The following is a 19,700-nucleotide window of genomic DNA, read 5'->3' as shown; positions in this document are numbered from 1 at the left end:
CCAGCAACATCACCGCGGGGGACACCAGAAATGGGCTTCACACATAGTACCCATGTGGGGTTTCGAACCCGGGTCTTCGGCGTGACGAGCCAACGCTTTAACCATTAGGCTACGCCACCGCCCCAGTGGTGTTAAGAAGTAAATAATACCAACTTAGTTCTGTTGGGAAATTAGGGCTTTGTAACGGTCCCAGTTGGTACAGCACTTAACATCAGAATGCGTGTCCGTTCTACCCATGAAGATCCGGGATAGAATTGGTCTTCAGCAACCCATGCTTGTCGTAAGAGGCAACTAACGGGATCGGGTGGTCAGGCTCGCGGACTTGGTTGACACATGTTATCGTATCCCAATTGCGTAGATCGATGCTCATGCTGTTGATCACTGGATTGTCTGGTCCAGACTCGATTATTTACACACCGCCGTATTGTTGCTAAAAAAATTGCTGAGTGCGGCGTTAAACAACAAATAAACCAAACGTAAAAATGTATCCGTTTAAATTTGAGAAAAATATTAAATGGATATTGACACATTACGAAATGTCGTTACATTCAAGTAAGTTAGAATATAATTGTTACGTAAACATTACTTGTCAGTAAGAATAAAATTGTGAATTTTCAACAAGCTTTTAAAATAGATATTAAATCATGCTTTATCACTTTGTCAGATCATTAGAAAATCCACTTCAAATTACCAGTTCTTGTTTATTCGTATTAGAATTGTATTAAAATGTTTGGTCACTTGCCGAAACAGTATAAACATAAAACAAGACTACATGACATCGCAAGATAAAAAGGCTCGGTGGCATGAGAAAAAATAGATGATTCCTAGAATGTATTCCATATGACATGTTTGTAGGATCTGAGGGATCATTGACCCCGTCATTGATCATATATCATTGACAGAGTCTGGCAGATGAAGGGTTTATTTTTGTCGGAACATTGATTTTTACCATTAAAACATTCCGACTTCTTTTCTTCCTAGCTTTAGGTGCATTTGTAGAATGGGGAGCGCCTTTAAACGTAATGCAGCAAAACAGGAGTATTTGACATTTTTGGGGAGGGGAGTTGACTTTCTTGAAAAAGAAAATTGAACACAAGAAACTTGAAAACATAATTATGCTTCTGGCTGTTGAATACAAAAAGAAGCTGATTGTCAGAAACATAATTTACATCGTTGCAAGGTGCTGTGTTTTTCTATGAAGCGAAGTCTTATCAAATCGCCTTACAAAGGCACATCGAAATAATACTGAAACTTTGGGCGATCATGATTTTGAAATTGGTTTTATGTGATACGCAGTCAGCCTGAACATTTAGAATATAAGTTCAGTTTTCAACGCAGTCACTGCAATAACTGATATTAGCATCAGCATCACCATCACCATATCATCATGACGACATCATTGTTATCAGCACTGACAGTTTAGCAAAGGGAGGTGGGATTATCATCAGTTAGAAGATTGTTTCAGCACAAATATCATCTACAGGACAGTTGTTGAAATCATCATCATCATCATCATCATCATCATTATCATCGGTGTCAAGAACAACATTATCAAAGTAGACATTACGTCATTATTAACATCAGTATCATCAATGTCGTAACCAACTTCACCATTGCTATTAATTTATAACTGATTCATTAACACCATCATCAGCATTATCACATCAACACCATCATCAGTACTATCACATCAACACCATCATCAATATTATCACATCAAAACCATCGACATAAGAGTCACGTCATCTATAATATCATTATCATACCACCACAACCAACGACATCACAGTCACATCATCAGTGACATTGTTCTCATCACCATCACAACCAACGACATCACAGTCACATCATCAATGACTTCATTATCATACCACCACAACCAACGACATAACAGTCACTTCATCAATGACATTGTTCTCATCACCACCAAAACCAACCACATCACAGTCACATTATCAATGACATTGTTCTCATCACCACCACAACCAACGACGTCACAGTCACATCATCAATGACATTGTTCTCATCACCACCACAACCAACGACGTCACAGTCACATCATCAATGACATTGTTCTCATCACCACCACTACCAACGACATCACAGTTACATCATCAATGACATTGTTCTCATCACCATCACAACCAACGACATCACAGTCACATCATCAATGACTTCATTATCATACCACCACAACCAACGACATAACAGTCACATCATCAATGACATTGTTCTCATCACCACCAAAACCAACCACATCACAGTCACATCATCAATGACATTGTTCTCATCACCACCACAACCAACGACGTCACAGTCACATCATCAATGACATCGTTCTCATCACCACCACAACCAACCACATCACAGTCACATCATCAATGACATTGTTCTCATCACCATCACAACCAACGACATCACAGTCACATCATCAATGACATCATTATCATACCACCACAACCAACGACGTCAAGTCACATCATCAATGACATTGTTCTCATCACCACCACAACCAACGACATAACAGTCACATCATCAATGACATTGTTCTCATCACCCTCACAACCAACGACATCACAGTCACATCATCAATGACATTGTTCTCATCACCATCACAACCAACGACATCACAGTCACATCATCAATGACATTGTTCTCATCACCATCACAACCAACGACATCACAGTCACATCATCAATGACATCATTATCATACCACCACAACCAACGACGTCAAGTCACATCATCAATGACATTGTTGTCATCACCCTCACAACCAACGACGTCACAGTCACATCATCAATGACATCGTTCTCATCACCATCACAACCAACCACATCACAGTCATATCATCAATGGCATAGTTCCCATCACCATCACAACAAACGACATCACAGTCACATCCTAAATGACATAGTTCTCATCACCATCACAACCAACGACATCACAGTCACATCATCAATGACATCGTTCTCATCACCACCACAACCAACGACTTCACAGATACAGCATCAATGACATAGTTCCCATCACCATCACAACCAACGACATCACAGTCACATCATCAATGACATGGTTCCCATCACCATCACAACCAACGACATCACAGTCACATCATAAATGGCATTGTTCCCATCACCACCACAACCAACGACGTCACAGTCACATCATCAATGACATTGTTCCCCATCACCACCACAACCAACGACATCACAGATACAGCATCAGTAACATCATTATCATACCACCACAACCAACGACATCACAGCCACATCATCAATGAGATTGTTCTCATCACCATCACAACCAACGACATCAGAGTCACATCATAAATGGCATTGTTCCCATCACCATCACAACCAACGACATCACAGTCACATCATCAATGACATTGTTCTCATCACCATCACAACCAACGACATCACAGTCACATCATCAATGACATCGTTCTCATCACCGTCACAACCAACGACATCACAGTCACATCATCAATGACATTGTTCTCATCACCATCCCAACCAACGACGTCACAGATACAGCATCGATAACATCATTATCATACCACCACAACCAACGACGTCACAGTCACATCATCAATGACATCGTTCTCATCACCATCACAACCAACGACATCACAGTCACATCATCAATGACATTGTTGTCATCACCATCACAATCAACGACATCACAGTTACAGCATCAGCAACATCGTTATCATTAATCTCGTCGCCATCAGTATCCATTGACATCACAGACACACCATCAGCAACATCACTATCATCACATCACAACCATCATCATCATCGACATCACAGACACACCATCAGCAACATCACTATCATCACATCACAACCATCATCATCATCGACATCACAGACACACCATCAGCAACATCACTATCATCACATCACAACCATCATCATCATCGACATCACAGTCACACCATCAGCAGCTTTGATATCATCACATCACAACCATCATCATCATCGACAGCACAGTCACACCATCAGTAACATCACTATCATCACATCACAACCATCATCATCATCGACATCACAGACACACCATCAGTAACATCACTATCATCACATCACAACCATCATAATCATCGACATCACAGACACACCATCAGCAACATCACTATCATCACATCACAACCATCATAATCATCGACATCACAGACACACCATCAGCAACATCACTATCATCACATCACAACCATCATAATCATTGACATCACAGTCACAACATCACTATCATCACATCACAACCATCATCATCATCGACATCACAGACACACCATCAGCAACATCACTATCATCACATCACAACCATCATAATCATCGACATCACAGACACACCATCAGCAACATCACTATCATCACATCACAACCATCATCATCATCGACATCACACTCACACCATCAGCAACATCACTCTCATCACATCACAACCATCATCAACGACATCACAGTCACACCATCAGCAACATCACTATCATCACATCACAACCATCATCATCATCGACATCACAGACACACCATCAGCAACATCACTATCATCACATCACAACCATCATCATCATCGACATCACAGTCACACCATCAGCAACATCACTATCATCACATCACAACCATCATCATCATCGACATCACAGTCACACCATCAGCAACATCACTATCATCACATCACAACCATCATCATCATCGACATCACAGTCACACCATCAGCAACATCACTATCATCGACATCACAATCATCATCATCATCGACAGCACAGTCACACCATCAGCAACATCACTATCATCACATCACAATCATCATCATCATCGACATCACAGTAACACCATCAGCAACATCACTATCATCACATCACAACCATCATCATCATCGACATCACAGACACACCATCAGCAACATCACTATCATCACATCACAACCATCATCATCATCGACATCACAGACACACCATCAGCAACATCACTATCATCACATCACAATCATCATCATCATCGACATCACAGTCACACCATCAGCAACATCACTATCATCGACATCACAATCATCATCATCATCGACATCACAGTCACACCATCAGCAACATCACTATCATCACATCACAACCATCATCATCATCGACATCACAGTAACACCATCAGCAACATCACTATCATCACATCACAACAATCATCATCATCGACATCACAGACACACCATCAGCAACATCACTATCATCACATCACAACCATCATCATCATCGACATCACAGTCACACCATCAGCAGCATCACTATCATCACATCACAACCATCATCATCATCGACATCACAGACACACCATCAGCAACATCACTATCATCACATCACAACCATCATCATCATCGACATCACAGACACACCATCAGCAACATCACTATCATCACATCACAACCATCATCATCATCGACATCACAGTAACACCATCAGCAACATCACTATCATCACATCACAACCATCATCATCATCGACATCACAGTAACACCATCAGCAACATCACTATCATCACATCACAACCATCATCATTATCGACATCACAGACACACCATCAGCAACATCACTATCATCACATCACAACCATCATCATTATCGACATCACAGACACACCATAAGCAACATCACTATCATCACATCACAACCATCATCATCATCGACAGCACAGTCACACCATCAGCAACATCACTATCATCACATCACAATCATCATCATCATCGACATCACAGACACACCATCAGCAACATCACTATCATCACATCACAACCATCATCATTATCGACATCACAGACACACCATGAGCAACATCACTATCATCACATCACAACCATCATCATCATCGACAGCACAGACACACCATCAGCAACATCACTATCATCACATCACAACCATCATCATCATCGACATCACAGTCACACCATCAGCAGCTTTGATATCATCACATCACAACCATCATCATTATCGACATCACAGACACACCATCAGCAACATCACTATCATCACATCACAACCATCATCATCATCGACATCACAGTCACACCATCAGCAGCATCACTATCATCACATCACAACCATCATCATCATCGACATCACAGACACACCATCAGCAACATCACTATCATCACATCACAACCATCATCATCATCGACATCACAGTAACACCATCAGCAACATCATTATCATCACATCACAACCATCATCATCATCGACATCACAGTAACACCATCAGCAACATCACTATCATCACATCACAACCATCATCATTATCGACATCACAGGACGCACCATCAGCAACATCACTATCATCACATCACAACCATCATCATTATCGACATCACAGACACACCATAAAGCAACATCACTATCATCACATCACAAACCATCATCATCATCGACATCACAGTAACACCATCAGCAACATCACTATCATCACATCACAACCATCATCATTATCGACATCACAGACACACCATCAGCAACATCACTATCATCACATCACAACCATCATCATCATCGACATCACAGTAACACCATCAGCAACATCACTATCATCACATCACAACCATCATCATCATCGACATCACAGTAACACCATCAGCAACATCACTATCATCACATCACAACCATCATCATTATCGACATCACAGACACACCATCAGCAACATCACTATCATCACATCACAACCATCATCATTATCGACATCACAGACATAATCATAAGCAACATCACTATCATCACATCACAACCATCATCATCATCGACATCACAGTAACACCATCAGCAACATCACTATCATCACATCACAACCATCATCATTATCGACATCACAGACACACCATCAGCAACATCACTATCATCACATCACAACCATCATCATCATCGACATCACAGTAACACCATCAGCAACATCACTATCATCACATCACAACCATCATCATCATCGACATCACAGTAACACCATCAGCAACATCACTATCATCACATCACAACCATCATCATTATCGACATCACAGACACACCATCAGCAACATCACTATCATCACATCACAACCATCATCATTATCGACATCACAGACACACCATCAGCAACATCACTATCATCACATCACAACCATCATCATCATCGACAGCACAGTCACACCATCAGCAACATCACTATCATCACATCACAACCATCATCATCATCGACATCACAGTCACACCATCAGCAGCTTTGATATCATCACATCACAACCATCATCATTATCGACATCACAGACACACCATCAGCAACATCACTATCATCACATCACAACCATCATCATCATCGACATCACAGTCACACCATAAGCAGCATCACTATCATCACATCACAAGCATCATCATCATCGACATCACAGACACACCATCAGCAACATCACTATCATCACATCACAACCATCATCATCATCGACATCACAGTAACACCATCAGCAACATCACTATCATCACATCATCACAACCATCATCATCATCGACATCACAGTAACACCATCAGCAACATCACTATCATCACATCACAACCATCATCATTATCGACATCACAGACACACCATCAGCAACATCACTATCATCACATCACAACCATCATCATTATCGACATCACAGACACACCATAAGCAACATCACTATCATCACATCACAACCATCATCATCATCGACATCACAGTAACACCATCAGCAACATCACTATCATCACATCACAACCATCATCATTATCGACATCACAGACACACCATCAGCAACATCACTATCATCACATCACAACCATCATCATCATCGACATCACAGTAACACCATCAGCAACATCACTATCATCACATCACAACCATCATCATCATCGACATCACAGTAACACCATCAGCAACATCACTATCATCACATCACAACCATCATCATTATCGACATCACAGACACACCATCAGCAACATCACTATCATCACATCACAACCATCATCATTATCGACATCACACGCACCATAAGCAACATCACTATCATCACATCACAACCATCATCATCATCGACAGCACAGTCACACCATCAGCAGCATCACTATCATCACATCACAACCATCATCATCATCGACATCACAGACACACCATCAGCAACTTTGATATCATCACATCACAACCATCATCATTATCGACATCACAGACACACCATCAGCAACATCATTATATCATCACATCACAACCATCATAATCATCGACATCACAGTCACAATATCATCAGCAGCATCACTATCATCACATCACAACCATCATCATCATCGACATCACAGTAACACCATCAGCAACATCACTATCATCACATCACAACCATCATCATTATCGACATCACAGACACACCATCAGCAACATCACTATCATCACATCACAACCATCATCATTATCGACATCACAGACACACCACCATAAGCAACATCACTATCATCACATCAGCAACCATCATCATCATCGACAGCACAGTCACACCATCAGCAACATCACTATCATCACATCACAATCATCATCATCATCGACATCACAGTAACACCATCAGCAACATCACTATCATCACATCACAACCATCATCATCATCGACATCACATCACAGACGCACCATCAGCAACATCACTATCATCACATCACAACCATCATCATCATCGACATCACAGACACACCATCAGTAAACATCACTATCATCACATCACAACCATCATCATCATCGACATCACAGACACACCATCAGCAACATCACTATCATCACATCACAACCATCATCATCATCGACATCACAGTAACAACCATCAGCAACATCACTACTATCATCACATCACAACCATCATCATTATCGACATCACAGACACACCATAAGCAACATCACTATCATCACATCACAACCATCATCATCATCGACATCCTAGACACACCATCAGCAACATCACTATCATCACATCACAACCATCATCATCATCGACATCACAGTCACACCATCAGCAACATCACTATCATCACATCACAACCATCATCAACGACATCACAGACACACCATCAGCAACATCACTATCATCACATCACAACCATCATCATTATCGACATCACAGACACCATCAGCAACATCACTATCATCACATCACAACCATCATCATCATCGACATCACAGTCACACCATCAGCAGCTTTGATACCATCACATCACAATCATCATCATCATCGACATCACAGTAACACCATCAGCAACATCACTATCATCACATCACAACCATCATCATTATCGACATCACAGACACACCATCAGCAACATCACTATCATCACATCACAACCATCATCATTATCGACATCACAGACACACCATCAGCAACATCACTATCATCACATCACAACCATCATCATTATCGACATCACAGATACACCATAAGCAACATCACTATTCATCATCATCATCAACCATCATCATCATCGACATCACAGTCACACCATCAGCAACATCACTATCATCACATCACAACCATCATCATCATCGACATCACAGTAACACCATCAGCAACATCACTATCATCACATCACAACCATCATCATTATCGACATCCTAGACACACCATCAGCAACATCACTATCATCACATCACAACCATCATCATCATCGACATCACAGTCACACCATCAGCAGCTTTGATACCATCACATCACAATCATCATCATCATCGACATCACAGACACATCACCATCAGCAACATCATCTATCATCACATCACAACCATCATCATCATCGACATCCTGGAGACACACCATCAGCAACATCACTATCATCACATCACAACCATCATCATCATCGACATCACAGTCACACCATCAGCAGCTTTGATACCATCACATCACAATCATCATCATCATCGACATCACAGACACACCATCAGCAACATCACTATCATCACATCACAACCATCATCATCATCGACATCACAGACACACCATCAGCAACATCACTATCATCACATCACAACCATCATCATTATCGACATCACAGACACACCATAAGCAACATCACTATCATCACATCACAACCATCATCATCATCGACATCACAGTCACACCATCAGCAACATCACTATCATCATCATCACAACCATCATCATCATCGACATCACAGTAACACCATCAGCAACATCACTATCATCACATCACAACCATCATCATCATCGACATCACAGTAACACCATCAGCAACATCACTATCATCACATCACAACCATCATCATTATCGACATCACAGACACCATAAGCAACATCACTATCATCACATCACAACCATCATCATCATCGACATCACAGTCACACCATCAGCAACATCACTATCATCACATCACAAGCCATCATCATCATCGACATCACAGTAACACCATCAGCAACATCACTATCATCACATCACAACCATCATCATCATCGACATCACAGTAACACCATCAGCAACATCACTATCATCACATCACAACCATCATCATCATCGACATCCTAGACACACCATCAGCAACATCACTATCATCACATCACAACCATCATCATCATCGACATCACAGACACACCATCAGCAACATCACTATCATCATCATCACAACCATCATCATCATCGACATCACAGACACACCATCAGCAACATCACTATCATCACATCACAACCATCATCATCATTGACATCACAGTCACACCATCAGCAGCATCACTATCATCACATCACAACCATCATCATCATCGACATCACAGTAACACCATCAGCAACATCACTATCATCACATCACAACCATCATTATTATCGACATCACAGACACACCATCAGCAACATCACTATCATCACATCACAACCATCATCATCATCGACATCACAGACACACCATAAGCAACATCACTATCATCACATCACAACCATCATCATCATCGACATCACAGTCCGCCATCATCAACATCACTATCATCACATCACAACCATCATCATCATCGACATCACAGTAACACCATCAGCAACATCACTATCATCACATCACAACAATCATCATCATCGACATCACAGTCACACCATCAGCAGCTTTGATATCATCACATCACAACCATCATCATCATCGACATCACAGTCACACCATCAGTAACATCACTATCATCACATCACAACCATCATCATCATCGACATCACAGTAACACCATCAGCAACATCACTATCATCACATCACAACAATCATCATCATCGACATCACAGTCACACCATCAGCAGCTTTGATATCATCACATCACAACCATCATCATCATCGACATCACAGTCACACCATCAGTAAGATCACTATCATCACATCACAACCATCATCATCATCGACATCACAGTAACACCATCAGCAACATCACTATCATCACATCACAACCATCATCATCATCGACATCCTAGACACACCATCAGCAACATCACTATCATCACATCACAACCATCATCATCATCGACATCACAGTCACACCATCAGCAGCTTTGATACCATCACATCACAATCATCATCATCATCGACATCACAGACACACCATCAGCAACATCACTATCATCATATCACAACCATCATCATCATCGACATCCTAGACACACCATCAGCAACATCACTATCATCACATCACAACCATCATCATCATCGACATCACAGTCACACCATCAGCAGCTTTGATACCATCACATCACAATCATCATCATCATCGACATCACAGACACACCATCAGCAACATCACTATCATCACATCACAACCATCATCATCATCGACATCACAGACACACCATCAGCAACATCACTATCATCACATCACAACCATCATCATTATCGACATCACAGACACACCATAAGCAACATCACTATCATCACATCACAACCATCATCATCATCGACATCACAGTCACACCATCAGCAACATCACTATCATCACATCACAACCATCATCATCATCGACATCACAGTAACACCATCAGCAACATCACTATCATCACATCACAACCATCATCATCATCGACATCACAGTAACACCATCAGCAACATCACTATCATCACATCACAACCATCATCATCATCGACATCACAGTCACACCATCAGCAACATCACTATCATCACATCACAACCATCATCATCATCGACATCACAGTAACACCATCAGCAACATCACTATCATCACATCACAACCATCATCATCATCGACATCACAGTAACACCATCAGCAACATCACTATCATCACATCACAACCATCATCATCATCGACATCCTAGACACACCATCAGCAACATCACTATCATCACATCACAACCATCATCATCATCGACATCACAGACACACCATCAGCAACATCACTATCATCACATCACAACCATCATCATCATCGACATCACAGACACACCATCAGCAACATCACTATCATCACATCACAACCATCATCATCATCGACATCACAGTCACACCATCAGCAGCATCACTATCATCACATCACAACCATCATCATCATCGACATCACAGTAACACCATCAGCAACATCACTATCATCACATCACAACCATCATTATTATCGACATCACAGACACACCATCAGCAACATCACTATCATCACATCACAACCATCATCATTATCGACATCACAGACACACCATAAGCAACATCACTATCATCACATCACAACCATCATCATCATCGACATCACAGTCACCATCAGCAACATCACTATCATCACATCACAACCATCATCATCATCGACATCACAGTAACACCATCAGCAACATCACTATCATCACATCACAACCATCATCATCATCGACATCACAGTAACACCATCAGCAACATCACTATCATCACATCACAACCATCATCATTATCGACATCACAGACACACCATAAGCAACATCACTATCATCACATCACAACCATCATCATCATCGACATCACAGTCACACCATCAGCAACATCACTATCATCACATCACAACCATCATCATCATCGACATCACAGTAACACCATCAGCAACATCACTATCATCACATCACAACCATCATCATCATCGACATCACATTAACACCATCAGCAACATCACTATCATCACATCACAACCATCATCATCATCGACATCCTAGACACACCATCAGCAACATCACTATCATCACATCACAACCATCATCATCATCGACATCACAGACACACCATCAGCAACATCACTATCATCACATCACAACCATCATCATCATCGACATCACAGACACACCATCAGCAACATCACTATCATCACATCACAACCATCATCATCATCGACATCACAGTCACACCATCAGCAGCATCACTATCATCACATCACAACCATCATCATCATCGACATCACAGTAACACCATCAGCAACATCACTATCATCACATCACAACCATCATTATTATCGACATCACAGACACACCATCAGCATGGCATCACTATCATCACATCACAACCATCATCATTATCGACATCACAGACACACCATAAGCAACATCACTATCATCACATCACAACCATCATCATCATCGACATCACAGTCACACCATCAGCAACATCACTATCATCACATCACAACCATCATCATCATCGACATCACAGTAACACCATCAGCAACATCACTATCATCACATCACAAGAATCATCATCATCGACATCACAGTCACACCATCAGCAGCTTTGATATCATCACATCACAACCATCATCATCATCGACATCACAGTCACACCATCAGTAACATCACTATCATCACATCACAACCATCATCATCATCGACATCACAGACACACCATCAGCAACATCACTATCATCACATCACAACAATCATCATCATCGACATCACAGTCACACCATCAGCAGCTTTGATATCATCACATCACAACCATCATCATCATCGACATCACAGTCACACCATCAGTAACATCACTATCACTATCATCACATCACAACCATCATCATCATCGACATCACAGTAACACCATCAGCAACATCACTATCATCACATCACAACCATCATCATCATCGACATCACAGACACACCATCAGCAACATCACTATCATCACATCACAACCACCATCATCATCATCGACATCACAGTCACACCATCAGCAACATCACTATCATCACATCACAACCATCATCATCATCGACATCACAGACACACCATCAGCAACATCACTATCATCACATCACAACCATCATCATCATCGACATCACAGACACACCATCATCAGCAACATCACTATCATCACATCACAACCATCATCATCATCGACATCACAGACACACCATCAGCAACATCACTATCATCACATCACAACCATCATCATCATCGACATTACAGTCACACCATCAGCAACATCACTATCATCACATCACAACCATCATCATCATCGACATCACAGTCACACCATCAGCAACATCACTATCATCACATCACAACCATCATCATCATCGACATCACAGTCACACCATCAGCAACATCACTATCATCACATCACAACCATCATCATCATCGACATCACAGACACACCATCAGCAACATCACTATCATCACATCACAACCATCATCATTATCGACATCACAGACACACCATCAGCAACATCACTATCATCACATCACAACCATCATCATCGACATCCTAGACACACCATCAGCAGCTTTGATATCATCACGGTCATAACCAACGACATCGCAGTCACGTCATTAATACCGTCATCATGATCACCACCACTACAACCACAACAATATAATCACATCAGTTGATATAATTTTCATCACTGTTTTGCTTGGGCCACCGATATAGTCTATTTCGCCCAATAACCGGTTATTGCTTGGTGTTGACAAAGTGTTTTCTTGTGGTATTAACAGACATTAAAAATGAACTTTCAAAGTAGTAAACGACATATAAAAGAGGTACGTCCTCAAACTACTCACGACACTTCTTAATACCTTTATAATTTAATTTACATAAACTGACGTTCAAAAGAAAATACACAGCTGGTGTCTTGGGATTATTCTCCAAAACAATGCGCAAAAACTAAAAAGTGTTGTGACTAGGCACGTGTTGCAAATACACTTTCTTTAGACGTCAGTTGGAGGGTCGCTGGGAGAATTTAATGTCAAATGTTTCAGAATTATGCACTTTGTTAAAAAATGTATATAGTTTTAAAAAATGTAATACCAAAGTGTCGATGATTAACCGTATACCAATAAAATAATGTCAGAAAATTAACTCGTCTGCTAAGAACCAATTATTCACTCAGTATAATATTTACCTCGGGAAAAAAAGATCACTTTTAATCGACATTATGCGAATACTTCACAATAAAAATCATAATCAACAGCCAACTGGGCGTGGAATAACATCAGGAATATTTTTATCAAGTTATTATAACAATATGTAAGAGCGTATTAATATACAAAACAAACACGAATACAAATACCTTTATGCAACAACTGTTGATATATGAATACTGGCGATTATAATTTCAGTAACAGGTGGGCTGAACACTTAGTCATTTGTTTATTCTATGTAAACGAATATTCATCCAAGATCACGTGTTCCTGTGGTATTATCAACTTCCAGTGTTGTTTACAAGACAGAGCATAACATGGTCAGAGGCTGTCGCTAAATAACGACAAACAGGCAACAGAATATGTTTCAAAATATGCACTTTTACAAGGATTGCAAACAAAGTGCAGGTTGCAGGCAAATCTAAAAAAATCGGGAAAAAATATAATCTTATTTCGCTAAATTCAGGGTACTTCAACATTGCATTTTATGCAATTGTGTAAAAAGCTTTAAAACCTCATTGTCTTTTACGTCTTGATAGTGCTTATCAGTGAAATACAAGCCCCCTCTGCAGAGACATAACCTGAGTTTTAACGATGATAAAATAAACAGGGAAGTTTGGGATTCAAAGTTTGGAAGTTTTATTGACTTTTGCTGCATATTTGAGGTGGGATATTGGCCTCTGAGAAGGTCCAGATAAGTCATGCTCCTTATTGCTGTCATTTTTAAGAAAACTACGGATATCCAAGTTTGTTTGGTTGTTTCTTGTTTAACGCCGCACACAGCAATAATGCAGCAATATGGCGTGGGTCTGTAAATAATCGAGTCTGGACCAGACCTGCCAGTGATCAACAGTATGAGCATCGATCTACGTAATTGGGATACGATCTGTTAGAAGCCTCTTACGACAAGCATGTGTTGATGAAGACTAATTCTAAGCCGGATCTTCAAGGTTCCAAGGTCTATCAAAATTAATACTGAAGCATGGATTTGACAACAGGTCTATCCCACCACTCACCGCTGTAAGAAAGTTATACTACTTTCATGGAAGGCCTTAATGAGAGATGTTGCACAAAGAATGTCATCACTGAGACATGGGGAAGAAAATAACGGCCCCCACTGAGACATGGGGAAGAAAATAACGGCCCCCACTGAGACATCGGGAAGAAAATAACGGCCCCCACTGAGACATCGGGAAGAAAATAACGGCCCCCACTGAGACATCGGGAAGAAAATAACGGCCCCCACTGAGACATCGGAAGAAAATAACGGCCCCCACTGAGACATCGGGAAGAAAATAACGGCCCCCACTGAGACATCGGGAAGAAAATAACGGCCCCCACTGAGACATCGGGAAGAAAATAACGGCCCCCACTGAGACATCGGGAAGAAAATAACGGCCCCCACCACTGAGACATCGGGAAGAAAATAACGGCCCCCACTGAGACATCGGGAAGAAAATAACGGCCCCCACTAACGGCCCCCACTGAGACATGGCCCCCACTGAGACATGGGGAAGAAAATATCGTCATTACTGTAATACGAGGAGGAACATGTCGTCATTACTGAGACATGGGGAACAAAATATTGTTATAAATGAGACGTCATCACTGTGACACGTGGTACAAAATGACATCACCACTGTGACGCAGGGTACAAAATGACGTCATCACTGTGAGACGTGGTACAAAATGACGTCACCACTGAGACATGGGGAACATAATAACGCTATCACTAAGGCACGGGATGCAAAGTAACACCACCACAGAGACACGAAGTGCAAAATAACGTAATCACTGAGCCGCGTGGAACAAAATAACATCATCACAGAATGCAAAATGACGTCACCACTGAGACATGGGGAACAAAATAATGTCACCACTGAGAGACGTAGTACAAAATAACGTCATAATGGAGACATAGGGAACAAAATAACGTGAACACTGAGAGACGTAGTACAAAATAACGTCATAATGTCACCACTGAGAGACGTAGTAGAAAATAACGTCATAATGGAGACATAGGGAACAAAATAACGTCAACACTGAGACATGGGGAACAAAATAATGTCACCACTGAGAGACATAGTAGAAAATAACGTCATAATGGAGACATAGGGAACAAAATAACGTCAACACTGAGACATGGGGAACAAAATAATGTCGCCACTGAGAAACGTAGTACAAAATAACGTCATAACGTCACCACTGAGAGACGTAGTACAAAATAACGTCATAACGGAGACATTGGGAACAAAATAATGTCACCACTGAGAGACGTAGTACAAAATAACGTCATAACGTCACCACTGAGAGACGTAGTACAAAATAACGTCATAACGTCACCACTGAGAGACGTAGTACAAAATAACGTCATAACGGAGACATGGGGAACAAAATAACGTCACCACTGAGAGACGTAGTACAAAATAACGTCATAACGGAGACATGGAGAACAAAATAACGTCACCACTGAGAGACGTAGTACAAAATAACGTCATAACGTCACCACTGAGAGACGTAGTACAAAATAACGTCATAACGGTGACAGGGGGAACAAAATAACGTCAACCCTGAGAGACGTAGTACAAAATAACGTCATAATGGAGACATGGAGAACAAAATAACGTCAACCCTGTGAGACGTAGTACAAAATAACGTCATAACGGTGACAGGGGGAACAAAATAACGTCAACCCTGAGAGACGTAGTACAAAATAACGTCATAATGGTGACAGGGGGAACAAAATAACGTCACCACTGAGAGACGTAGTACAAAATAACGTCATAACGTCACCACTGAGAGACGTAGTACAAAATAACGTCATAACGGAGACATGGGGAACAAAATAACGTCACCACTGAGAGACGGAGTACAAAATAACGTCATAACGGAGACATGGGGAACAAAATAACGTCACCACTGAGAGACGTAGTACAAAATAACGTCATAACGGTGACAGGGGGAACAAAATAACGTCAACCCTGAGAGACGTAGTACAAAATAACGTCATAATGGAGACATGGAGAACAAAATAACGTCAACCCTGTGAGACGTAGTACAAAATAACGTCATAACGGTGACAGGGGGAACAAAATAACGTCAACCCTGAGAGACGTAGTACAAAATAACGTCATAATGGTGACAGGGGGAACAAAATAACGTCACCACTGAGAGACGTAGTACAAAATAACGTCATAACGTCACCACTGAGAGACGTAGTACAAAATAACGTCATAACGGAGACATGGGGAACAAAATAACGTCACCACTGAAGCACGTGGTATGCAGAAACGTCATCATGTTGTTTATACCAGCGCATCAGTCGAGGGTAAAATCTAAGCGATTCTTTGTCACAGCTGAATTTCAGCCCTTTCACCAAGCAAACAAACACTGAGCTGCCTCCTTGTTATGAGATTCGATATATGACGTTTTTTGACGGAATCACACCACCGTGTACGAGTTTGCGGAAATGACATTTTATTGACGTTCACTCAAATTAGGACGTGACACATTTATGGCGAGCGGAGATGTAAATTCACAGTTATAAATCCCATCAAAACATCAACAAAACCCTCAAAATCAATGTTTTCTGCAAATAACTCGATATGAATCTCGCCATGCAATGAAATAGCCCATTTGTCATTTATGCACTGACGAGAGATGACATTGGAATACAGCTGCATACATCACGGCTCACAATCTCCAAAAACGTCACTATGTACTGAAATCCCCTCTCAGCAGCCCACAAAACAAACCAGGATCCTGGTTCCTAAAATAATAAATTCTGTCCTACCTTTATCAACAGATTTCAGCAGATTTCAGCAATTCAGCGTCGATATCCCCGTAATCCATGATAATACAGATCGTTAACGTTGATCGCCATTGCTCAATGCATGACAGTTGGGCAAAATTCATCATAGCTCCGTGTAGGCTTAGCATGCACGAGAAAGATCGATTCCATTCAATCCTGTTATTGATTTGAGGGTTTGTATTTTACGTTATAACTGTGTACCAATTACCTCCAGATTCCTACCACTTAATGCATGCAAATAACGCCACAATAAAACCTACTCGTTCCAAACGCGTTAATTTACGTACATTGTGACGTCACGTCACGCTTACGGTACATTCGTTATAACTCGAGTATTTCCGTAAAACATTGAGCTCTTCCCTGGAAGGACAAAGCGCTTAGGGAACGTCACATTTTATGTCCGCAAATACTCTTCAAGTGACCCGATGTCTCCGTGGTAGCTCACAACAGCGACAGCAGCGTTATTCATTGATTTTGTTGCCAACGTTTGATTGTTACGGGGGTAGCCTTTACAAATATGTAGTTTATTTTAGTTCTG

General features: G+C 41.1%; 1 protein-coding gene across 1 annotated transcript in view; it reads right to left on the bottom strand.

Moving 5' to 3' along the window:
* The window catches only part of LOC124256799 (D(2) dopamine receptor-like), a 515,592-nt gene extending 496,334 nt beyond the window's left edge, over positions 1-19,258 (bottom strand). Inside the window, exon 1 of the mRNA XM_046690756.1 lies at positions 19,145-19,258. The gene's annotated coding sequence lies outside the window, so the exon portion shown is untranslated. The remainder of the gene's footprint in view (positions 1-19,144) is intronic.
* Between the last annotated feature and the right edge of the window lie 442 nt (positions 19,259-19,700).

This window comes from Haliotis rubra, unplaced genomic scaffold (assembly GCF_003918875.1).
Source record: "Haliotis rubra isolate DU_JTF1 unplaced genomic scaffold, ASM391887v1 Scf64, whole genome shotgun sequence".
In the NCBI taxonomy this organism is placed as follows: Eukaryota; Metazoa; Mollusca; class Gastropoda; order Lepetellida; family Haliotidae; genus Haliotis; species Haliotis rubra.
Note: the sequence above shows the minus strand (reverse complement) of the source record. Positions and strands in the feature narration are given on the sequence as shown.